Here is a 27,700-nt window from a genome sequence, read left to right as displayed (position 1 = left end):
AGATGTAGAGAAATAAGTTGAATTTTAGAAGGCTGGCAGGTGAAGTTTAGAGCAGCTTTTTTCAAATTATGTGCACAAGCCTTCTGTAAAGAGCAATCTTCTCGAGTGGTGGTGTGCGCTTTCTGTTGGCCAAATATAGCCCATTATTCTCTCCTGTCTCTCTTCCAATATTAAGGTCTAGCTGACCATTAACCCACTTTCCTTCATGTTTCAGGGCTCCACTCATGTGCTGGGCTGCAAAGCCTTTGCCTGTTATTGCCAGGATGGGCTAACATCTCCTCCAGGTGGGACACAGGTGTCCAGGTCTGTACGGATCCCGGCCTGAGGCAGCCAAGCTCTCCTTCATGCCAACTGACTTTCTTAGCCTGGGACGGCCCAGGCTTTCAGGGCTGCTGTTCTTGCTTTGCCAGCCCATTGCCACCTGGTACCAGTAAGGGTATCCGGGTTCCTGGTCAAGGCTGCTGGCGGCTGTAGAAGGCTTGAGTCTGGCCTCTGCTTCTTACCTCACTCTCTGACTGAATTTGTCTCCCTTTTTTGTTATTGAAGTTTCTTTCTCTCCCCCCTTAATTACAGTATAAGTCATAAATAAAAATTGTATGGTATACAGTGTGATGGTATAAGTATATATGTTGAAATGATTACTGAAGTCAGTTAATTCACACATGCATCACCTCACATAGTTACCTTTATGCAGGAAGGTTGTGGTGAGAACACTAAGATCTAGCCTCAGCATATTTAAGTACACAATACAATGTGCAACTTTAAGTATACAAGGCAATACTTTTATTTTTTTCAGCTTTGCAAGTGCAAGTGAAAGTTGCTCAATTGTGTCCAACTCTTGCGACTCTATGGACCATACAGTCCATGGAATTTTCTAGGCCAGAGTACTGTAGTGGGTAGCCTTTCCCTTCTCCAGGGGAATCTTCCCAACCCAGGGATTGAAGCCAGGTCTCCTGCATTTAAGGCAGATTCTTTACCAGCTGAGCCACAAAGGGAAGCCCAACTTTATTGTGGTATAATTGATAAAGTTGTAAGATATCTAAATGTACATTGTGATGGTTTTATATAAATATATATATATTTATATATATTTGTTGCTATTGTTCAGTTGCTAAGTTGTGTCTGACCCTCTGTGACCTCACAGACTATAGCCCGCATGGTTCCTCTATCCGTGGAATTTTCCAGGCAAGAATATTGGAGTGGGTTGCTATTTCCTCCTCCAGGGGATCTTCCCAACCCAGAGATCAAACCCATGTCTCCTGAATTGGCAGGTGGATTTTTTTACTAGTGAGTCACCAGTTGCTGAGCCCTAAGTTGGATGAGTTCCTTATATATTTTGGATATTAATCCCTTATGGAATATATGGCTTGAAAATATTTTTTCCTATTCCATACTTCGCCTTTTCATTTGGTTGTTTCCTTTGCTGCACTATCTTCTTTTTTCTTTTAAATAAAAATGTTAGGCTTGCAGATATCTATTTAGTAGAGTTCTCCAAATAATAGGCATATTAAAACTGAGATTGATTTAAAAAGCCTAAGCCTTTTCATGTTTTTCTACTTATTCACAATCTTAAGTTAATATTGTAAGGATAAAGAAATTGCTTAAAGCCTTGGAGAATTTCTTGAGAACTATTCATTTAAGAAAATTCATTAATAAAATTTGCATCAGAAAAAATGATGAAATATTTTTAAGTTTGAACATAATAACCTTTTGATATTTTATAAATTAAAACTTACCATCTCTAAAAATGTGTCATTCAATATTATATCCAGATGCTTAATTTCTTCATAGTTCCAGTTTGAGTTAAGCGAGTTTATATGGCATCTGTTAAGCTGTGTGGTCAGTGTACCTGGGAGCCTAGACATAAGGGAGTTTACAGTATAGTGTTGAAAGTTTCATTATTAATATTTTCAAAAATATTTATATACTAGTGACATTTGAAGTATCTATAAACTTGTGTTCAGCAATGGGGCAGCATTGATGGTTCTGCCAGTCACCTATGAATTATTCCAAAGAACTTAACCAACAGAAAGTGCAAAGATTATTTAGTCCTTGAATAAATTTCAAGTCTCTACCTTCGTAGCAAACTCTTATTTAATTGCAACTTGTAATACTTATTTCATTACAGTGGAATACAATGAAAATAGTATTGGTGTGGGTTGGAGGGATGGCAATAGAGAAAATGAGTTCATTTTATCCTGAAATACTTTGGAAGTATTAATAAAGTGGAGTAACTATTGGATGCACAGAGAAGCAGCAGCCACATCTCATAGGGAACAATTTTGTATCCTGCTGCTGCTGCTGCTGCTGCTGCGTAGCTTCAGTTGTGTCTGACTCTGTGCGACCCCATAGACGGAAGCCCACCAGGCTCCCCCATCCTTGGGATTCTTCAGGCAAGAACACTGGAGTGGGTTGCCATTTCCTTCTCCAATGCATGAAAGTGAAAAGTGAAAGGGAAGTTGCTTAGTTGTGTCCAACTCTTAGCGACCCCATGGATTGCAGCCTACCAGGCTGCTCCATCCATGGGATTTTCCAGGCAAGAGTACTGGAGTGGGGTGCCATTGCCTTCTCCATTGTATCCTGAAACTTTACCTAATTCATTGATTAGCTCTATTAGTTTTCTGATAGCATCTCTAGGATTTTCTACATAAATATTATGTTATCTGCAAACAGTGGTAGTTTAACTTCTTTTCCGATTTGAATTTCTTTTTCTTCTCTGCTGGCCTTGGCTAGGATTTCCAAAAGTGTGTTGAATAAAGGTGGTGAGAATGGGTATCCTTGTTTTATTCCTGATCTCAGAGGAAATGCTTTCAGCTTTTCACTTTGAATATAATGTTAGCTGTGGGTTTGTCCTAAATGGCCTTTACCATATTGAGGTAGATTCCCTCTATGCCCACTTTCTGGAGAGTTTTTTTTTTTTTATCATAAGTGAATGCTGAATTTTATCAAAAGCTTTTTTTCTGTATCTATTGAGATGATTGTATGGTTTGTATTCTTCAATTTGTTAATACGTGGCATCACATTCATTGATTTGTGGATATTGAAAAATCCTTTCATTCTTGGAATGAATACTAGTTGATCATGGTGTATGATTTTTTAATGTTTGTTGGATTCGATTTGCTAGTATTTTGATAAGTATCTTTGCATCTATATGGTCATCAGTGATATTGATGTGTAATTTTCTTTTTCTTTTTTGTGGTATCTCTGTCTGGCTTTGGTATCAGGGTAGTGGTGGCCTTAAAAGGACTGCTTTCCAGAATAGAAATGCTTCCTGACACAGCAAGATTTCCAGAAGAGTACAAGATAGCTTGACTAAGAAGGGGATAAAATCCTAGACGAAAGAGCAGTTTGAGAAAGGTTGTGTATGTGTGTGTGTTAGTTGCTTAGTCGTATCTGACTCTTTGCTACCCCATAGACTGTAGCCCACCAGGCATCACTATCCATGGGATTCTCCAGGCAAGAATACTGGAGTGGGTTGCCATTACCTTCTCCAGGGTATCTTCCCAACCCAGGGATCGAACCTACGTCTCCTGCATCTCAGAGAGAGTCTTTACATCTGAGCTACCACAGTATCTTCTAGACAAGAGGGCAGTTTGAGAAAGGTCAGAGTGTGGGAAACAAGTCCAGGAAACAAGTCTCTAAATATGTCTTGAGAGACTAGAAAGAAGAATATATATTGGGAGTTTCCTTAAAAAGTGTGATTTTTGTGTTAATGAAGTAGGAAGTAAATTCAGTTTGAGATGATAGAGAAGTATTCAATGAGAATATAAAAGCTTCATTTTTCAAAAATTCTGATCCAAGCTATAAAAGAAGAACCCCAATTTTGAAGTCAAATGCTGCCACAAACCCTGGATATTAAAAGTTTTAGGGCAAGAGTAGGACATCTGGACCCTCCTGACAGATCTGCGTGCCATGATTTGGCTGGTGAATGGACCCTGTAGTGCTACTCTGGGAATCACAAGGCAACTCTTTTCAGATTCAGAAGAAGCTCACGCTCTCTTTAGTCTTTTTAGAATGGGAAAAAACTCCCAAGGAAATCGGTGACCTCACTGATTTTGTGTACATTACAAGGTAATAATATGAGACTGTAGCCTGCTTTTATTCCTTGAAAACATAAGGGGATACTGGCTGAAATGGGATTTTTTGCTCATGTAGTTTTAGAACACAGAGAGACAGGGATTGTTTATAATTTGTGGCTTATATATTACCTTTGTAAATTAAAAGTACTTCTGTATAAATATTGTTAGATCTGTGTGACTGTGTATATAAAGTGGAGGTGGTGACTTAGCATTTGAAATGTCATAGTCAGGTGTTAACACTATAAGAGTAATAATTTCATAAATACATCAAATGTAACTGAAACTTATGCAAAGAGAGATTAGCATTATTTTTCATTGGTGAGATAAGTAGCACTCAGGGTACATGATTGGCGATAATGTACTCCTGCGTTAATAAAATGTAAATATCCCACAAGCTCCATCTTCCACGGGGACTCATTCTCAAGTTCTAGAACTCCATTTGTTCTGGCCTTCTCATATTTAGTGGAAAACTCTGTCCTCTCATGTTGACTGGTTCTTGTATCATAATATCTTTGTTTCCATGGAGCAGGAGGGTGTTAGATTAACAATATCACATAATCTTATTTGCTAAAGTTTTCTCTTGGTGGTGGTGGTTTAGTTAAGTCATGTCCTTAGCACACTTCATATTGAAAGTTTTATGCTTCCAGGACCTGATTTTTCATATTTTTGTCTCATTGGTAACTAATGAAATTCTAGTTATTTCCTTAAAAATTTTATGTCATCTTAATTGTTGATGAAAACATATACCTCATAACCAAAAATTAGGTGGTATACCCTTTTCCTCAATAGTTGCATAAAAGGAGATACTTTTTGGTAACCCCGAAGTAATTCTTGTAAGTTGATGAAGTGATTCACAAAAGTATTCATCTTACTTCCCTATTCATTATGGAAACTTGTGTGAAAATGAATCACCAACTTCTTTTTCTGTTTTGTTTTATTAATACAATCATCCTTGAAAGTCTAATCTGTAAAAAAGAAATCTGTAAAGAAATATGTGATGATATCAGGGTTGTTATGTCCTATGATATATAACTAATGATTTCAAAAAATTTTGTAATTTCATAATTTTTAAAGTATTTTTAAATTGATATTTTGATTTTCTAGATAATGTCAGGTATAGGTAATTGTGAGTTTCATTTTAAAATGCAAAATAAATTCTTTGGATTGATTTATTATTTATGATAAAGACATAATTTCCACTCTTGTATTCTTTATTCAAAGAACAAGTTTTAGAATCTTTTACTCACTTACTTGGGCTTCCCTGGTGGCTCAGCAATAAAGAATCCTTGGGTCATGAAGATCCCCTAGAGAAGGGGATGGCAGAAGGAGAAGGAAATGGCAACCCATTCCAGTATTCTTCCCTGGAAAATTCCATGGACAGAGGAGTCTAGTGGGCTACAGTCCATGGGGTTGCAAAAGAGGTGGACATGACTTAGTGACTAAGAGCACTCACTTATCTAATAAGAGCAAATCTCTTATGCAAAGATCTGTTGCAATACCTGAAGACAGAGAGTGAACACTTCCCTTCCCTAATCTTATAAAAATAAGTTCTCTGTGCATTTGACAGAATCTGAGGATCTGAATTTTATCTATTTTGAAACAATTAATGATAGGATGTAGAACATCATATGGATAGGGTGGTCACATATTTGCCTGGGACAATTCTGGCTTATATTTTTGTCCAGAATGATTATTTAGAGTACCCTCTTTGAGTCTTAGAAATGTCTCCCTCTTTGGATGGTAAGTTCGATGGTGTATGTATAATCCCCCTCTCTACCTTCCTCTGCCTGCATTCTTTTGATCTCCTGAGATTTCCCAATGTTTAAGAAGAAAATATGGTATGAGTTGAATAGCTAGTTTGTCTTTGGTCTGTTCACAACAGTGGTAGTTCACACGTTTGAGGAATACAAGAATCAAGGAAAAAGATATTCCTTCTTACTTTTAAATACTGGTTTCAGTTTACCTTGGTCATCCTTTGGTCAAGTTTGAAGTTTTTGTCTTTGCTTCCAACTGGAAATAATATACTATCATTTGAAGATTAAATTCCTTAGGCATGTCCAAGTCATGTACTCCAAACTATACAAAAGGACAACTTTTCTAAAAGGCAGATATAACTATGCCACTCTCTTGCTTAATAGTATTTCAATGTCTTACCATCGCCTTTAAAATCAAGCCTAAACTACTGAATATTATCATTGAAATTTTTTACATCTCTAAGGTTCCACGTCCTTTACATTCAAATGTTCAAGTGCCTCTTCAGTATCCCATTTGTACTCATCCCACAGATACCTCAATACAGAATGTGGCAACCTGATCTGTCATCTTTCCCTGTAGACCTGTTCTTCCATCTGTGTTATTTCCAATGTCAGCACCACTATTAATCCATGTTCAAATATCTCATTGTTTTCCTTTATTGTCATTTCCCAAGGTAATCCTACTGTGACAACAAACTTGGAGTGTGTACAGGCATATCTCAGAGATATTTCAGGTTTGGTTTCAGACCACCACCATAAAGCAAACGTTGCAACAAAGCGAGTCACACACATTACCAGCTCCCAGGGCATGTAAAAGTTGTGTTTACGCTAAACTGTAGTCTATTAAGTGTGCATTGGCATCTAAAAAACAATGTTAGTATGAAATTAAAAAATACTATCACGTGAGCCTTCAGTGAATAGTAACCTTTTGGCAGTATTAACATCAAAGATCACTGATCAGAGATGATCATAACAAATATAATAATGAAAAAATTTTAATACTGTGAGAATTCCCAAAATACGATACACAGATGTGATGTGAGCAAATGCTATCGGAAAATTGGTGCCAAAGACTTGCTAGTTGAAGGTTTGCCACTGACCTTTGATTTGTAAAACAAACAAACAAAAACCAATCTCTGTGAAGCACAGTAAAATGGAGGTATGCCTGTAGTCACTCAAACATAAGTTGGTTTCCCATTCAGTGTTAAGTCTTAAATGCTGTTACATTATAGGCAGGGTCATCTCTTCCAAGAAGTGATTTAGAAACCAATCACTTTCCATTTTAAGGTTTCCTTATCTTCTATTACCAGAGTAAGAGTGGGTGAGGAAGATCTCCTGGAGGAGGGTATGGCTTCTCACTTCAGTATCCTTACCTGGAGAATCCCACGGACAGAGGAGATTTGCAGGCTACCGTGCATGGTGTCACAAAGAGTCAGACATGACTGAAGTGACTGAGCAGAGCATAGTACAATGTATAGTATCATATTTAAAATATGTTCATGGTCATCTTCCTTAGTGCACTATGAAATCTTAAAGGAGATGGATTAAAAAAAAAATTTGTGTCTTCAATACCTTGAGTCATTTTCACACAGATAATATATACAGTGCTTACTATAATGGAGAAGGCATGGGTTGCTCTGCTGAAATTACTGCTCCTTGGGGGGAATGACAAAAAATAGTTCATTAAAATAGATAGTTTCTCGATGTTAAATCAAATTCTGAGTAAATTCTTCAGTTCTTATCTTTCATCTTTTGTCTCTGTTCTAACTGGTCTTAGTCTTTTTCTCAAGTATTCTCTTTCTTCATTATCTACCAGCCCAAGGAAACTTTTCCAGCCTCCAAGAGAGAAAAATTGTCCTTACTTATGGTTTTTTTCTTCATTGTCTCTGCTTAATTCATTCCTGTGTGATATAATGTTTGATTTTCTTTGAAATATTTCAACATGAATATTCTGGTCTGAGGTATGTACTAGCTGCTTTACATTAGTCTTCAAGAGCATTCAATTGAACTCACCTAAATATACAACGCAGAAGTAATCAGCTAACCTTGACTCAGACCCAGAGGCTATCCTGACTGCTTCAAATATCTTTACTTCTCATCACCATCAGAGTGTCTTCATTTTCATAAAGAATGTTATAAATAGGTTTACATTGGTGAAATAAATGGCTTATTAATTAGCAGAATAGATATTGGAAATGAATTTTTATTAATGAAGTTAGTAGATTGGCTATAGTATTACAGGGCGTAGGTACTTTGCTTTTCTTGCTTAAGAAAAATATAAAAACTGTCATCTTTTCTGAAGCTTGTGTCTTGTAGAATGGATCTGTAGGGTGATGCATAAATGGTCCTGTAATCCTGCTCCAGGTGGGAAGGTTTCTTGGTCTCCTACTTACAATTGATTACATCTGATACTAGAATACTGTCACATTTTACCCAGATAAACCTTCCATGAAAGTTTTAGAGCACACCGAGGGACAGGAAGAGGAGACACCTTCACGAGTTCAGTGTATGACTTTTGTGTGCATGTGTGCTAGGCCTCCAGTAAACAGTGATGCATGTGGCAAAAACTAGGCCAAGCTTTGTTTCTGTTATGGGCTTCCCTGCTGGCTCAGACAGTGAAGAATCTGCCTGCAATGCAGGAGACCTGGGTTCAACCCCTGGGTTGGGAAGATCCCCTGGAAGAGGGCGTGGCAACCCTCTCCAGTATTCTTTTTTAGGGGAGTAGTCAATTCTTAACTATTTCTTTAACAAAACCCTCCAAATTGAAGAGTGTGTATATTCAAATTGAAGTAGATCACTCTACAACACTGAGCAATTAAAATTCTAAACCCCAGAATCTATCCCTTTTTTTGGGGGGGGTGGATGGGGTTGTTTCTTCTTTTTCAACCTTAAGACAATTAATAAAAATGTCTAGCCCCTTGAATGGGAAGAAGTAGAGGATATAAGGAAATATCAAGAACACAAACTACTGCTTAGTAATTTAAAACTCTAATCCCCATTTGAATGTTTGCTAATTTAAATCTTGTAAAGACAACCCCTATGATATCCATTTGCCAGGCAAAAAATCATTTAAAATGTCTTTTTTTTTAATGAGAATATATTGAAAGGCATAATAACTTATACCAGTTCTCAATCTCTCCCAATATTTATTCTTAATGCATATATTTCTAAATCTCTCTGATACCTTTAAAATCAGAAAATATATTTCTGAGGGATTCTCTCATTTATTTTCTCAGCGTTCAAAGAAATGTATAATCTATGAGTGCTCTCACACCTACGGTTCAGGTTATTCCTTGCAAGCATTATGGCAACTATTGTTTTATACTTGGCTGCCTTTACACGTTCACATTGCCTGCTTGGTCCCTATAGACATTTGAATTAGCATACTTGCTCAGGAAGTTACCAGGCATTTCAAATATTTCAAAGCATTTTAAAATTTAAAATTTCAAAGCATTTTAATTGTAAATTATTATTCATTTTTAAAATTTAAAATAAATGCACTACACAAAGGTAGGAGCTGAAATTGTGAAGTCCTTGATTTTAGGTACATATGTATCTATTGCAGGGAATTCTTATAAATACTATTTTCGGAACTGAAGAAATTCTTCCCATACATTGAACTTCCCAGCTGGGAATCCCATACACCTTACTAGGCAACACAAATGTTTTTTTTTTTCATCAGTATAGTTTTAATCTTGTATGTAGCATCCTGGTATGTAATATTAGTGATTCTTTCCTAATTTAGCAGAAGGTCATGGTTTGTGTTATTCCCTTAAGCATTTAATATATAAATGGAGCAACCTCCTGCTGCTTGTGGCATCAATTTAGATTTTTCATGCTTATTTCTGGTATATGTGCTGCTAATGCACAAGGGTTGAGAAAAGATTCACTTTCCTCATTTGTAAAATGAGGGTGATGGTATTAGGTGTGCTCTCAGGTCCCTTCAGATTCTAAAATTTTATTTTTCTAGTAAGGTAAGCTTAAGCCACATTACTAAGAGTAATAGCTTTTCTTAGCCTAGTCTATGGCAAGGCTTTCTTAAATGGCCTACTTGCTTAGAAACATCCACTAAGCTTCTCTTCTTATCCAGATTAAAGTGTGTTACTCTAACTCTCCGGTTCTGAGATTCCTAGGTTTTTTAGAATATCAAAACTATTATTTATATGTGGAACTGATAACCCCTACCCCAGTAAATAAGCCCTTTGGAGCATAATTCAATTTACCTTCCGTTCTTATAGGATATTGTTTTATCCCAGTTCAGTTCAATAGTTTGTCGTGTCTGACTCTTTGTGACCCCATGGACCACAGCACGCCAGGGCTCCTTGTCCATCACCAACTCCCAGAGCTTGTTCAAACTCATGTCCACTGAGATGGTGATGCCATCCAACCATCTCATCCCCTGTCGTCCCCTTCTTCTCATGCCTTCAATATTTACCATCATCAGGGTCATTTCAAATGAGTGAGCTCTTCACATCAGTTGGCCAAAGTATTGGAGGTTCAGCTTTAGCATCAGTCCTTCCAATGAACACTGAGGACTGATCTCCTTTAGGATGGACTGGCTGGATCTTCCCGCAGTCCAAGGGACTCTCAAGAGTCTTCTCCAACACCACAGTTCAAAACCATGAATTCTTCAGCACTTAGCTTTCTTTATAGTCCAACTCTCACATCCATACATGACCACTGGAAAAACCATAGCCTTGACTAGACGGACCTTTGTTGGCAAAGTGATGTCTCTTCTTTTTAATACACTGTCTAGGTTGGTCATAACTTTCCTTTGAAGGATTAAGCGTCTTCTAATTTCATGGATGCAATGACCATCTGCAGTGATTTTGGAGCCCCCCAAAATAAAGTCTGCCACTGTTTCCACTGTTTCCCCATCTATTTGCATGAAGTGATGGGACCAGATGCCATGATCTTAGTTTTCTGAATGTTGAGCTTTAAGCCAACTTTTTCGCTTCCACTTTCACTTTTGTTTAGAGGCTTCCAAGTATTTCTTCACTTTCTGCCATAAGGATAATGTCATCTGCATATCTGAAGTTATTGATATTTCTCCCAGTTACTGATATTTGGGAGAAATTAGAGATATTTCTTGATTCCAGCTGGTGCTTCATCCAGCCCAGCATTTCTGGTGATGTACTCTGCATATAAGATAAATAAGCTGGGTGACAATATATAGTCTTGACATACTCCATTTCCTACTTAGAACTAGTCTGTTGTTCCATGTCCAGTTCTAACTGTTGCTTCCTGACCTGCATACAGGTTTCTCAAGAGGTAGGTCAGGTGGTCTGGTATTCCCATTACTTTCAGAATTTTCCACAGTTTATTGTGATCCACACAGTCAAAGGCTTTGGCATAGTCAATAAAGCAGAAATAGATGTTTTTCTGGAACTCTCTTGCTTTTTCAATGATCAAAAAGATGTTGGCAATTTGATCTCTGGTTCCTCTGCCTTTTCTAAATCCAGCTTGAACATCTGGAAGTTCACAGTTCATGTATTGCTGAAGCCTGGCTTGGAGAATTTTGAGCATTACTTTACTAGTGTGTGAGATGAGTGCAATCATGTCGTAGTTTGAACATTCTTTGGCATTGCCTTTCTTTGGGATTGGACTGAAAACTGACCTTTTCCAGTCCTGTGTCCACTGCTGAGTTTTCCAAATTTGCTGGCATATTGAGTGCAGCACTTTCACATCATCTTTCAGGATTTGAAATAGCTCAACTGGAATTCTATCACCTCCACTAGCTTTGTTCATAGTGATACTTCCTAAGTCCCACTTGACTTCACATTCCAGGATGTCTGGCTCTAGGTGAGTGATCACACCATCGTGATTATCTGGGTCATTAAGATCTTTTTTATATAGTTCTTCTGTGTATTCTTGCCACCTCTTCTTAATATCTTCTACTTCTGTTAGGTCCATAAGATTTCTGTCCTTTAATGAGTCCATATTTGCATGAAATGTTCCCTTGCTATCTCTAATTTTCTTTATTTTTTATTTTTTTAATTTTATTTTATTTTTAAACTTGACATAATTGTATTAGTTTTGCCAAATATCAAAATGAATCCGCCACAGGTATACATGTGTTCCCCATCCTGAACCCTCCTCCCTCCTCCCTCCCCATTCCATCCCTCTGGGTCGTCCCAGTGCACCAGCCCTAAGCATCCAGTACCGTGCATCGAACCTGGACTGGCAGAGATCTCTAGTCTTTCCCATTCTATTGTTTTCCTCTATTTCTTTGCACTGATCATTGAGGAAGGCTTTCTTTTTTCTCCTTGCTATTCTTTGGAACTCTGCATTCAAATGGGTATATCTTTCATTTTCTTCATTGCTTTTTGCTTCTCTTCCTTTCACAGCTATTTGTAAGGCCTCCTCAGACAGTCATTTTGGTTTTTTTTTTTTTTTTTTTGCATTTCTTTTTCTTGGGGATGGTCTTGATCCCTGTCTCCTGTACAATGTCACGAACCTCTGTCCATAGTTCATCAGGCACTCTGTTTATCAGATCTAGTCCCTTAAATCTATTTCTCACTTCTAATGTATAATTGTAAAGGCTTTGATTTAGGTCATATCTGAATGGTCTAGTGGTTTCCTCTACTTTCTTCAATTTAAGTCTGAATTAGTCCATAAGGAGTTCATGATCTTAGCTACAGTCAGCTCCCGGTCTTGATTTTGTTGACTGTATAGAGCTTCTCCATCTATGGCTGCAAAGAATATAATCAATCTGATTTGGGTTTTGGCCATCTGGTGATGTCCATGTGTAGAGTCTTCTCTTCTGTTGTTGGAAGAGGGTGTTTGCTATGAACAGTGCATTCTCTTGGCAAAACTGTATTAGCCTTTGTTCTGCTTCATTCTGTACTCCAAGGCCAAATTTGCCTGTTATTCCAGGTGTTTCTTGGCTTCCTTCTTTTGCGTTATAGTCCTCTATAATGAAAAGGACATCTTTTTTTTGGGTGTTAGTTCTAAAACGTCTTGTAGGTCTTCATGGAACTGTTCAACTTCAGCTTCTTCAGCATTACTGGTTGGGGCATAGGCTTAGATTACCGTGATATTGAATGGTTTACCTTGGAAACAAACAGAAATCATTCTGTGAGTTTTGAGATTGCATCCAAGTATTGCATTTTGGACTCTTTTGTTGACTATGATGGCTACTTCATTTCTTCTAAGGGTTCCTGCCCACAGTAGTAGATACAGTGATCATCTGAGTTAAAGTAACCCATTCTCGTTCATTTAAGTTCGCTGATTCTTAAAATGTTGACGTTCACTCTTGCCATCTCTTGTTTGCCCACATCCAGTTTGCCTTGATTCATGGACCTAACATTCCAGGTTCCTATGCAATACTGCTCTTTACAGCATTGGGCCTTTGCTTCTATCACCAGTCACATCCACACTGGGTGTTGTTTTTGCTTTGGCTCCATCCCTTCATTCTTTCTGGAGTTATTTCTCCACTGATCTCCTGTAGCATATTGGGTACCTACTGACCTGGGGAGTTCATCTTTCAGTGTCCTATCTTTTTGCCTTTTCATACTGTTCATGGGGTTCTCAAGACAGGAATACTGAGGTTGTTTGCCCTTCCCTTCTCCAGTGGACCATATTTTGTCAGAACTCTCCACCATGACCTGTCCATCTTGTGTGGCCTTACATAGCATGGCTTAGTTTCATTGAGTTAGACAAGGCTGTGATCTGTGTTATTAAATTGGTTAGTTTTCTGTGATTCTGGTTTCAGTGTGTCTGCTCTCTGATGCCCTCTCTCAGCACCTACTTTGTTACTTGGGTTTCTCTTACCTTGGAGAAACCTTACCCTTGTCTCAGTAGATATTTAATAAAGCCTGTTAATGAATAAATGAGCATACAACTTTTGTACCTCACCATCCAATTTACAAAGTGTTTTCATGGTCTATTATCTAATATCATAGAAGTATGAAATGTTAAAGTTGAAGGGATATTAAGGGCAACTTTAGTCCACTGTTCCCAGGTAGGATGATCTTGCTTCACTGGACATTTGGCAAAGTCTAGAGAAGCTCTATACAGTCAGCAAAAACAAGACTGGGAGCTGACTGTGGCTCAGATCATGAATTCCTTATTACCATATTCAGACTCAAATTGAAGAAAGTGGGGGAAACCATTAGACCATTCAGGTATGACCTAAATCAAATCCCTTATGATTATACAGTGAAAATGAGAAATAGATTTAAGGGATGAGATCTGATAGACATAGGGCCTGATGAACTATGGACAGAGGTTCGTGACATTGTACAGGAGACAGGGAGCAAGAACATCCCCAAGAAAAAGAAATGCAAAAAAGCAAAATGGCTGTCTGAAGAGGCCTTACAAATAGCTGTGAAAGGAAGAGAAGTGAAAATCAAAGGAGAAAATGAAAGATATATCCATTTGAATGCAGAGTTCCAAAGAATAGCAAAGAGAGAGAAGAAAGCCTTCCTCAGTGATCAATGCAAAGAAATAGAGGAAAACAAAAGAGTGGGGAAGACTAGAGATCTCTTCAAGAAAATTAGAGATAGCAAGGGAACATTTCACGCAAAGATGGGCTCAATAAAGGACAGAAATGATATGGACCTAACAGAAGCAGAAGATATTAAGAAGAGGTGGCAGGAATACACAGAAGAACTGTACAAAAAAAGATCTTCATGATCCAAATAATTACGATGATGTGGTCATTCACCTAGAGCCAAACATCCTGGCATGTGAGGACAAGTGGGACTTAGGAAGTATCACTATGAACAAAGCTAGTGGAGGTGATAGAATTCCAGTTGAACTATTCCAAATCTTGAAAGATGATGTGAAAGTGCTGTACTCAATATGCCAGCAAATTTGGAAAACTCAGCAGTGGACACAGGACTGGAAAATGTCGTGTTTCATTCCAATCCCAAAGAAAGGCAATGCCAAAGAATGCTCAAACTACGGCATGATTGCACTCATCTCACATGCTAGTAAAGTAATGCTCAAAATTCTCCAAGCCAGGCTTCAGCAATACATGAACCGTGAACTTCCTGATGTTCAAGTTGGATTTAGAAAAGGCAGAGGAACCAGAGATCAAATTGCCAACATCTTTTTGATCATTGAAAAAGCAAGAGAGTTCCAGAAAAACATCTATTTCTGCTTTATTGACTATGCCAAAGCCTTTGACTGTGTGGATCACAATAAACTGTGGTAAATTCTTAAAGTGATGGGAATACCAGACCACGCGACCTGTGTCTTGAAAAACCTGTATGCAGGTCAGGAAGCAACAGTTAGAACTGGACATGGAACAACAGACTGGTTCTAAGTAGGAAAAGGAGTATGTCAAGACTGTATATTGTCAACCAGCCTAACGTCTATGCAGAGTACATCATGAGAAACACTGGGCTGGATGAAGCACAAGCTGGAATCAAGATTACCCAGAGAAATATCAATAACCTCAGATATGCAGATGACACCACCCTTATGGCAGAAAGTCAAGAAGAACTAAAGAGCCTCTTAATGAAAGTAAAGAGGATAGTGAAAATGTTGGCTTAAAGCTCAACATTCAGAAAACCAAGATCATGGCATCCAGTCCCATCAGTTCCTGGCAAATAGATGGGGAAACAGTGTCAGACTTTATTTTTGGGGGCTACAAAACCACTGCAGATGGTGATTGTAGCCATGAAATTAAAAGATGCTTACTCCTTGGCAGGAACGTTATGACCAACCTAGATAGCATATTCAAAAGTGGAGACATTACTTTGTCAACAAAGGTCCATCTAGTCAAGGCTATGGTTTTTCCAGTAGTCATGTATGGATGTGAGAGTTGGCCTATAAAGAAAGCTGAGCACAGAAGAATTGCTGCTTTTGAACTGTGGTGTTGGAGGAGACTCTTGAGAGTCCCTTGGACTGAAAAGAGATTTCGCCAGTCCATCCTAAAGGAGATCAGTCCTGGGTGTTCATTGGAAGGACTGATGTTGAAGCTGAAACTCCAATATTTTGGCCACTTGATGCGAAGAGCTGACTCATTTGAAAAGACCCTGATGTTGGGAAAGATTGAAGACAGGAAGATAAGGGGATGCCAGAGGAATAGATGGTTAGATGGCATTATCGACTCAATGGACATGAGTTTTGGTAACCTCCGGGAATTTGTGATGGTCCGGGAGTCCAGTCGTGCTGTGCCTCATGGGGTCGCAAAGAGTCAAACAGGACTGAGTGACTGAATTGAACTGAACTGAAGACATTTTTAGTTGTCATAACTGAGAGGTGGATGTTACTGGCATATAATAGATAGAAACTAAACATTCTATAAAGCTCAAAGCATGATTTCTACAACAAAAACTGTACCCAACATGCCAGTAATGCTGAGATTGAGAAACTGCCCTCAGTTTATAAGTGAGGCAACTGAAATGCTGAGAAGTCAATAAAACCTCCCAGAGGATTCTTCACTTCAAGTACTTTTGCCTAAGAAGTTGACTCTCAATATATCTTGCAAAGGTGATGGAGATATTTTCTCATTTCATAAGTGAGAAAACTGGATATTTGGAAAAGTGATAGTCAGTGTCACTGGAGAAGGAAATTGCAACCCACTCCAGTATTCTTGCCTGGAGAATCCTGTGGACAGGGGAGCCTAGTGGGCTGCCGTCCATGGGGTCACACAAAGTCGGACATGACTGAAGCGACCTAGCATGCATGCATACATTGGGGAAGGAAATGGCACTCCACTCCAGTGTTCTTGCCTGGAGAATCCCAGGGACAGAGGAGCCTGGTGGGCTGCCGTCTATGGGGTCGCACAGAGTCGGACACAACTGAAGCGACTTAGCATGAATGCATGCATGCACTGGAGAAGGAAATGGCACTCCACTCCAGTGTTCTTGCCTGGAGAATCCCAGGGACAGAGGAGCCTGGTGGGCTGCCGTCCATGGGGTGGCACGTTGTCGGACACAACGGAAGTGACTTGGCGGCAGCAGCGGTGTCACACAAGTAGCAGGATTGAGAGCTAGCACTACTGCATGTCAGCTCTGTATTTAGGAATATAGTAGGTGACTGCATATGTGATTTATAAGATGCAAAAGGGGAAATTTCACATCATTTTACTTTTTTCTGAAGATCCTCGTCATTACTTGCCAAGCTCAGGGAAATTTAGTATCATTTTGTTGTTAGTGATTTGGAATCATCATATTATAGACAAACTTCAGGATCTATATAATCCTGGGAATACTGGTTAGGCAGGCAGGTTTGCTTTTAGTACAGTATGTGTAGAAAGTACATATTGTTCAGTGACTGATAGTTATCTTCTGTTGTTCTTCAGCTTCTAGCTACTGCTGTTAAACTATCATGCTTTCTGCCTTCAGTTTAGTTCAGTCACTCCATTGTGTCCAAGTCTTTGCGACCCCATGGACTGCAGCACACCAGGCTTCCCTGTCCATCACCAACTCCTGGAACTTGCTCAAACTTATGTCCATCGAGTTGGTGATACCATCCAACCATCTCATCCTCTGTCATCCCCTTTTCCTCCTGCCTTCGATCTTTCCCAGCATCAGTCTTTTCCAATGAGTCAGTTCTTCACAATAGGTGGCCAGAGTATTAGAATTTCAGCTTCAGCATCAGTCCTTCCAATGAACACCCAGGACTGATTTCCTTTAGGATTGACTAGTTTGATCTCCTTGAATTCCAAGGGATTCTCAAGAGTCTTCTCCAACACCACAGTTCAAAAGCTCAGCTTCTTTATAGTCCGACGCTCACATCCATACACGACTACTGTAAAATCCATAGCTTTGACTAGACGGACCTTTGTTGGCAAAGTAATGCCTCTGCTTTTTAATATGCTGTTTAGGTTGGTCATAGCTTTTCTTCCAAGGAGCAACCATCTTTTAATTTCATGGCTGCAGTCACCATATTCTAGGAAGGCTGAGGTTTGACTTCTTCCCAGAGCTTCACAACCCAAATAAGCACAAGATCATTCACAGAAATCTTTACTAAATGCCCATGCCTGACATTTAGTGACTAGTGCTCTTTTGTACTATATAGGCTTTTCCATCTGAAGTCTTTCCTCTTCCACAAGAATTTGTCCCAGCAGGACCTAGTAGGGCATATCGGTAGCCACTGTTCTGTTCCCAGTCTACAGGAAACATAACTACTTGGTGACACATGTTTCATTCTGTCTTCATTTTAGCTATTTTTGCCTTAACCCTCTCAGATAACTGCTTTTGAAAACAAAACACTTGTTAGCTCTCTCATGGAGCAAGGGAACCCCAGATCTCAAAGACACAGCCCTGGATAACCTCTTGGGACAGACACCAGAGAAAAGGAATTTCCATTATTTTGCAGTGAATCCAGGCTTCCACTCCTTAAAAAATGATGTGGCCATATCTTTGCCAGATTATTTCATCACATTCCTCTTTTAATAAATCATGAGGGAAATTAAGTTAAAGAAAAATCTTGTCAATTCAGGTTATTTTGTTTGTTTGTGTATTTATTTTGGCCATATTCCTTACATGGTCTGTAAGCTTAAAGTTGTACCTCTATACATATATAGCCTGATTGTATTATATCAGAGTCAAAAAAATATTATCCACATGGGTGGGTATGTACTCTCAGACTATAGAGGAAAGCTATACTGGTTTCCAAGCTGCTTTAATGACAGGAAAGAAAATAGTGCAAGAAGAATGATAAAGTGTGTGAAAAAATGTAAAGAAAAATTTTGCAGTAGGTAGTAAAGAAAAATAGGCTGTTTCACAGATACTTAGCTTTTGTATACACAATGATTTATTAAGAAGCTTTTTTTTAATTAGACTTAAGGAAAACACCATTACAAGTAACCTTCCTAAAATTACACTAATGGAATTTTCTTGAACTCTAAAGGGTTCCTTGAAACAAATATATGCACACTTATGTGAGGATAACAATATTTATTCTCAAATGTTATGAAAATATTTTTCTTTTTAGCCAAATGTTCTGTGGCTTCATGTTTTTAGTTTTAATATACAAATTTTATGCAAGAAATTATGTTAAGGATCCAATACTTTATATTGTACTAATCACTTTTATAACTGGAAATTACTTAATTCCTCATACATTTATTTTAAAAATAATAAATATATGATTTTCCCTAAAGTTTTGGTAGATCTAAGTAACATATTTTTCCTATTTTATTTTGTTCCTGTCTGCTTCTATAACTAAGGTGTTCTTTTTTGCCCCCCCTTCTGGCATTTATACAGAAAATATTTTTAAAGTGGGCAGTAAAGAAGATAAGAAACCATAGAAAGCACATTAGAAGTGAATAATGTTCCATTCTGTCAACAATGTGATTCTTCTAATACATTCATAGGGCAAAATTGAAGTATTTAATGGAAGCGTAATTATGTATTATTGCCACTAGAAACAAGCTGACATTTTTCTCTTAAACATTTATGATGGATACAAGTGGAGGATTGTCAGCAATACAATAATACATTTTATTTGTGCACAAATCTCTTAGCTATGCTTTGGTTGATAAATACCTAGCATCAAGTACAAGATGGATTTCAAGTAACTATATATTAAATGACATGCAGGTGAATTTCTTCTTTCTCTTATTTCTTCCAGGACATATCACTAAAATATTGGTTGCTCAGTACCTACCAAGATATCTTACATATTATCTCACAGGAAATATGTTAGAATGCTTTATTTCAAAGACAGTAAAATTTTTTCATCAATAATACTACTTTTAGTAATCTCTCTCCTTATGATTATATCACAAAAAATTCAGTCTTTTGCATATGAATGAAGATTCCTTAAAAATTGGATCTTATATGCATTATCTTTGAAAAAGCAATGAACTGTATTTCCACAGTTTTTGTAAGTCCTGTGCATGATTCCATAGCTGTTATACAATGATATGCATATCTTTCAGCTTAATTATTTATGATCTACCTTTTGTGATATCTATTTGGTAATGAATGTAATATAGCAATACTTTTCCTAATTGAAAATTTAAATTTAATGTAACTTAAATCATTTAGAATTTGCATTTCAAAACAATGAAATAAAGTCACTAAGGTGTCTGTTTTAGCTACCCCAGTTTTAACTAGCAGTTATCTCAACATAGATGCTAGTCAGAAGCTCAGATATGCATGCATTAGTGTTTCTGTAAGAATTAAAAAAAAAAAAAAGTTAGTATGTGACCCAGCTTTTATCTCCCTTCTTGCCCTCATTTTTCTGTCTATATTTCATTTTTTTCAGGTAATCTCACTTTACCTAATCAGTCCAAATGTCCACTATCCAAGGGAAGCCCCATAGGCAGGAAGCCAGGCCTGCACCTATTTGGGGCATTTTCATCTTCAGATGTTAGCTCAAGAATGGGTATATGCCTCTACATGAATCAGAGAGCTCCAAGGGAACACTTACTGGAGGCATCTTCCAGTAATTAGTCCTTCACCCTTAAGGGAGAATTATTGAACAAGATGGTTACTGTTTGTCTCTGCATTTTGTTGTATGCAGAGAACAAGGCATCTATCTGAAAAGGCAATCTTGCTACTGGTCAGAGAATAGAGGCTCTAGGCAGAGGAGGACAAAGTCAAGAGGCTCCAAAGAAATTAAAAAAAAAAAACAACACTTATTATTTAATGTCTGATTTGAACCCTATGCTTGGATTCTTTGCAACTACATGACCAGTAATTTTCCTTTATTTTTCAAGTCAGTCTGGGTTGAATTTACCTTTAAAGTGACATTTAAAGTGAAACACATTGGAACATGTAACTTTTCAAGATATTTCCCATTTAGCTGAATTAATTTTTCATCGGTTTGTAAATGGATTTTCTGAAGACATACAACAATGTTAATTGTTGTTGAGGGTAACACTGTTGCATGTCAAACTGAGAAAGCTAGACTTGGGACACTGCACCGGGATGGATGCAGTAGATTTAAAGATAGGGCCTTCGTGGGCATGCAGGATATTGAGTTTAGAACTCCATATTTGGTTCAATGCTTTGTTGTCACTTGAAATTCTTAATATTATTTTTTAAACAAAAGGGTTTCACATTTTCATTTTACACTGATTTATGCAAATTATGTTGTCAATTATGTACAGGTTGCTGTCTCAGCTCTTTTATTCTAGCTGGAATACAGATATAAGTATTGATAGGCTGAAATAGGAAGATGTCTTTTTTTTTTTTTTTAATGTGGTCAGTTGGGAAATGACAGGAAATGTTTCCTTGGGATTGCTTGGGGATGAAGAAAGTTTGACTAACAACTCCTGATCTCAGTTATAAGATTTTTCATGTTCTAACCATTTAAAGCCCATATTGGGCTCAGAAACTGAGATTGTCTGAGATTAAGATTTATCTCTGAAAACTAGAGGAATCCAAGAAGAAGGAGTTAAGAAAGTTATTAAAGAGTTGTTTAGAATGTGTAATTTTGCACTTTAGGACAATCTACACTGCAACATGAGAAGAACCTGAAAATTGAATCTGTTAGCTAAACATTGTCCTGCCAAAGATTATGTTTTTCTAATAAAATGTGTGTGTGCATATCCTACATTTGTAAGCCTATAGTTTTAAATGGGCAAGATGTAAGAGTACGCTATGAAGATTTTCCCATTTAAAGGGGGTTTTTAATGGGTATGGGTAGTAGGCCAAGTGGTAACCCCAAAGATACGTTCATAAACGAATCCCTAGAAGCTGTGAATATTACTCTATATGGCAAAAGAGTGAATGTTACCTGAAGTGGCATAAAATGAGATAAAGGATTTTAAGGTGCATATTCTGGATTATCCAGGTAGGCCCTTGGTGCAGTCATATGTGTCTTTATACGAAGAAGGCAGAGGGACTTCTGACACAAACACACTGAGAAGAAGTCACTGTGAAGGTGGAGCAGAGGGATGGTGCCACAAGCCAAGGAATGATGGCAGCAATCAGAAGCTGGACGAGGCAAGAAGCAGATTCTCCCCCTTAAAGCCTCTAGAGTGTAGTTCTGCTGACATCTTGATTTCAAGTTGGTGAAACTGATTTTGGACTTCTGAACTTTTGGCCTCCAGAACTGTGAGAATAATTTTCTCTTGTTCTCAGCCATCAAATTAGTGATAAATTTATGGTAGTCAAAAGAAACTAATATAGTATACTATTACTAATGATTCACAGTGATGAAATATAATATTTAAAAAAGGATGAATTGTTGATAATGTATGAGATAGGTATGGTAGATGAATGAAAGTTGTCATTGAAAGATCAATACCTTACAAGAAGTCTGAGCACTATTAAAATCATTCACCTAATTTATTTTTTAGTTTATTTTTTAATTGGAGGATAATTGCTTTACAATGCTGCGTAGGTTTCTGCCATACACCAGTGCAAATCAGTTGTAATTATATATACATAGGGCTGGAAGAAGCACAAGCTGGAATCAAGATTGCCAGGAGAAATATCGATAACCTCAGATATGCAGATGACACCACCCTTATGGCAGAAATTGAAGAGGAACTAAAGAGCCTCTTGATGAAAGTGAAAGAGGAGAGTGAAAAAGTTGGCTTAAAGCTCAACATTCAGAAAACTAAGATCATGGCATCTGGTCCCATCACTTCATGGGAAATAGATGGAGAAACAGTGGAAACAGTGGCAGACTTTATTTTTTGGGGCTCCAAAATCACTGCAGATGGTGACTGCAGCCATGAAATTAAAAGACGCTTACTCCTTGGAAGGAAAGTTATGACCAACCGAGATAGCATATTCAAAAGCAGAGACATTACTTTGCCAACAAAGGTCCGTCTAGTCAAGGCTATGGTTTTTCCTGTGGTCATGTATGGATGTGAGAGTTGGACTGTGAAGAAAGCTAAGCACCGAAGAATTGATGCTTTTGAACTGTGGTGTTGGAGAAGACTCTTGAGAGTCCCTTAGGCTGCAAGGAGATCCAACCAGTCCATCCTAAAGGAGATCAGTCCTGGGTCCTCATTGGCAGGACTGATGCTAAAGCTGAAACTCCAATACTTTGGCCACCTCATGCGAAGAGTTAATTCATTGGAAAAGACCCTGATTCTAGGAAAGGTTGGGGGCAGGAAGAGAAGGGGATGGCAGAGGATAAGATGGCTGGATGGCATCACGGACTCGATGGACATGGGTTTGGGTGGACTCCGGGAGTTGGTGATGAACAGGGAGGCCTGGCATGCTGTGATTCATGGGGTCACAAAGAGTCGGACACGACTGAGCAACTGAACTGAACTGAACTGATACATATATATGTATATATATATGTATATGTATATATATATCCTCTCCCTCCCCACTCCCCTTACATTCATCTCGGTTGTCAAAGACCACCAGGATGGGCATCCTGTGTTATATACCAGCTTCCCACAAACAATGTATATATGTCAATGCTACTTTCTCAATTTGTCCTACCCTCTCCTTTCCCTACTGTGTCCAGAGGTCTGTTCTCTACATCTGTATCTCCATCCCTTCCCTGAAAATAGGTTCATTAGTACTATTTTTCTAGATTCTGTATATATGCATTAATATACTATACCTGTTTTTCTCTTTTTGACTCACTTCACTCCATATAACAGGTTTAGGTTCATCTACCTCACTAAAACTGACTCAAACTTGTTCCTTATTATGGCTGAGTAATATTCCATTTTGTATTTGTACCACATCTTTATCCATTCATCTGCTGATGGACATCTGGGTTGCCTCTATGTCCTGGCTATTGAACTAGAGCTGCAATAAACATTGGAGTACATGTCTTTTTGAATTGTGTTTTTCTCAGGATATAATGCCAAGTGGTAGGATTTCTGGGTCATATGGTAGTTTTATTCCTATTTTTTAAAGAAATCGCCACACTGTTCTCTATCATGGATGTATTGATTTACATTCCCAATAGCAGTGCAGGAGGGTTCTTTTTTCTCCACATCTTCTTGGAAATTTATTGTTTAGATTTTTTAATGATGGCCATTCTGATTGGTGTGAGATGATAACTCATTGTTTTTAAGATTTGCATTTCTCTAATAGTAAGCAATGTTGAGCATCTTTTCACGTGGTCACTGGCCCTCAAAAGTACTCACTTTAAAGTCAAGGACTTAGCTTTGCTGAAGGTAAGAAGTACCACATTCTCAGCTGAGGGATGCAGTCCAATACCAGGAGTTAATCATGACTTATTGGCAATGGCAAAAAGCTTATTAGATGCAGAAAGTGTTTTTAGGATAGCTGTATAGGAAATTGATAATTATTAATATTTAATGATTCATATTATGCTTGGCAGGCTACCTACTGGGTACAGACAAGTTCATCCACAGAATAGTTTTAAGCTCTTGAAAATATTTTTATTGTTTTGTGTGTGGGTATTGGAATCATTTTTAACTGAAGCATTTGAAGCTCTGACTTTGTATACACATAACTAGTCTGAAATATTTATAACAGTATCCACTCTTATAACCTCAAATAAATAGACATAATGAATTTAATATTTATGCTTCAATTTACTGCATCATGAATTTGAAATGATTAGGAGATATCATAAAATCCAATACTATATATACACAATGTGTGTGTGTGTGTATATTTAAACTGGGCATAAAAATAAGTAACTCATAATTGGGAAAATGCAGGATTTATTTTCAGCACTATGACAGTTTATGTTACACAAATGCCCTAGCCATTTAGGGGTTTTTCACACTTTCTTTTACACTTTATCATATTTTTCAGTTAGTTAATTTGCTATGAAACTAAACTTATTTCTATGTATATTTCTACAGTTCTATCAGTCTTTCTTTTACGATTATAAAAGAGGGAATTGAAGATACCCCTAAGATATCAGGTGGATTAATATTTAAGTGGTAAAATGGGAAATAAAACACTAGGTTCAAATAAATATCTATACTTGGTAATACCTTAAAAATAGTATTTATTTAACATCTCAAGAATGATGGCAACAGAGATAAAGAAACAAACAAGAAATGAACAAGTCACTGCCCCAAAGTTCACTGAGCCGTGAGAGGTGCAGAGGATCAAGCAATCCAGTACAGGTGTTTGGGTTACCTCTCTGATGTTGTTTCTTACCACACTTCTCCTCTCATATGTATATTCCTTCTTCATCACTTTTGTATTTGCCATTTCTGTGCCTGGAATGTTCTTTTCCTGTGTCTTAGGTCACGTTTTCCTAGAGGAAGACCCAGAGCCAAGGATTAAGGTACAAGTAATGCCTTAGTGGGAAGGAAGACCCTGAGGAAATCTTCTTCCCTACTGGAGGGTGAATTGCATCTGAGCAAAGGCAGCGGACTTTTGTATCCTCATAACATTCAGTAATTGACTTTGGATGCCTGAGACAGGGAAGTTCAGTCCAGTTCAGTCGCTCAGTCGTGTCCGACTCTTTGCGACCCCATGAATCACAGCATGCCAGGCCTCCCTGTCCATCACCAACTCCCGGAGTTCACCCAAACTCATGTGCATTGAGTCAGTGATGCCATCCAGCCATCTCATCCCCTGTCGTCCCTTTCTTCTCCTGCCCCCAATCCCTCCCAGCATCAGGGTCTTTTCCAATGAGTCAACTCTTTGCATGAGGTGGTCAAAGTACTGGAGTTTCAGCTTTAGCATCATTCCTTCCAAAGAAATCCCAGGGATGATCTCCTTCAGAATGGACTGGTTGGATCTCCTTGCGATCCAAGGGACTCTCAAGAGTCTACCCCAAAACCACAGTTCAAAAGCATCAATTCTTCGGTGCTCAACCTTCTTCACAGTCCAACTCTCACATCCATACATGACCACAGGAAAAACCATAGCCTTGACTAGACGAACCTTTGTTGGCAAAGTAATGTCTCTGCTTTTGAATATGCTATCTAGGTTGGTCATAACTTTCCTTCCAAGGAATAAGTGTCTTTTAATTTCATGGCTGCAGTCACCATCTGCAGTGATTTTGGAGCCCAAAAAAATAAAGTCTGCCACTGTTTCCACTGTTTCCCCATCTATTTCCCATGAAGTGATGGGACCGGATGCTATGATCTTCGTTTTCTGAATGTTGAGCTTTAAGCCAACTTTTGTCAAAATAACTGGCCTGAGGTTTCAGTTTGATAATTGTCAGCATTTTGAGAAAAAGGTATGAAGAATGTTCCATTTAAATGGGGTTATGCTGACATGCTTTCTGATTGGAACAGAATGCTTTTCTGTGTGAATATTTGTGTAAATACATTGTTAATATAAAAGTAAGTGAAACCCATGTGCTCTCCATATCAGCAGCTGAAAATAAAGGAGGATACTCCGTGGTTTGATTTGCAATAAGTTACTGCAATGTGATAAGCACCTCCCAGATACTGCTATATTATGACATTTCTCTCTCTCTCTCTCAAAAAGAGTTCAGCCAAACAGTATCCATAGGCATATAAGTATGCTTGTGCACATAGGCAAATGTGTGCACATGTGCGCACACACACAGAAAGGGAAAAGAAAGGCAAGAAAATGAAAAATGAAATGTAAGTTTCTGCAGGCAGAGCACCAGAAAAAAGAAAAGCAGCTTGAAGTTGATGTAGTGTGACAGAAGAAGAGACGCAGGAATGTGAAACATATCATGAGCTGCTGACCACCATTACCTAAGCAGAAATTTCCTAAGAGTTATTAAAAACAAACAAAACCAAAACACATATAGCCACTGAGATCCACACTAGCCTTAAGAATTCAGGGATGTAAAAGCTAAATTCTGAGGTGAGAGCTAAATTCTGAGCTCATTTGGGACTGCATTCTTCTGAGTACCAAGGAACAAATAAAATTTAATGACAAAAGATGAAAAAATGATAACTCTGAATTGGAGCTGCTCAGTTCACTTAGCACATTAAACATTCTGCTTCTCCCAAGCAAATTAAAAAAACTCAAAAATGATCATAAACCAACAATCTCCTCTCCTACAACTCAGATTACAAGGATGCAGTTAAAATAGTACTCAGCCATGAAGTCAGGGATACTAAAGCCTCACTTTTCTTAGGAAATTGCCAAATCTATCTGTAATTTTAAGAAAGTGAAGAAAATGGATACAATAAATAAAAGACAGACCTTAGAAACAGGCATTTGCAAATATATTACTCCAGAATAATTAAAGAATAGCTTAAATAATAAGAACAATATTAAGGAAATTAAAAAATTGTGAACTTTCAGAAATAATAAATAAATTAAGAGATTAAAATAATTATCAATGAAGGGTAAAAAGGAAGAGATGGAAAAACACTGGCAGCAAAAAATAATGTATTAGAAAAAAAGGAAACACTTTTTGACTGTGAAAGCAGGATTGTTATAAAAAACAGTATTTGGGAAATCAAAGAATTTGGTGGAAAAGAACAAAGATATAAGTTACTCCAGAGAAATTGATAGATGTAACAGCCAGAAAATGATTGATCACCATAAGCGTTCTTGGTATTTGTGAAGAAAATAGGTCAAATGGAACAAGCAAAATAAACCCAATTTTCAGTTCAGTTCTATTGCTCAGTTTTGTCCTACTCTTTACGACCCATGTGAAAGGTTGTTGTTGAATCACACGAAGACACCGGGATTCTTGGCCCCCGGAGGAGAAGAATTCAATCTGGGGCCAGAGATGAGGCTTGATTGCTCAGAGCTTTTGTGTAATAAAGTTTTATTAAAGTATAAAGGAGATAGAGAAAGCTTCTGACATAGGCATCAGAAGGGGGCAGAAAGAGTACCCACTTGCTAGTGTTAACAATGAGGTTATATAATCCAAAGAATGTCTGGAGGTTGTAAAGACCTCATCAGACCTACTCCCATAATTTACATTTTAAGATAACACTGTCCTCAGGCAAGATACATCCTTGTAAAGACCAGGTCTACTCCCATAATTAACATTTTAAGATAACAGAAGGTTTAATACAAAGACTGTCCTTAGGCAGGATACATTATTGTTATATAATCCTAAGGAATGTGGAGAAAGAAAAAAAGTTTGTCCTTTCTTCCTCCT

This window comes from Bubalus kerabau, chromosome 3, assembly GCF_029407905.1.
Source record: "Bubalus kerabau isolate K-KA32 ecotype Philippines breed swamp buffalo chromosome 3, PCC_UOA_SB_1v2, whole genome shotgun sequence".
Classification (NCBI taxonomy): Eukaryota; Metazoa; Chordata; class Mammalia; order Artiodactyla; family Bovidae; genus Bubalus; species Bubalus kerabau.
The sequence above is the reverse complement of the archived record's forward strand: the minus strand, read 5'-3'. Positions refer to the sequence as shown.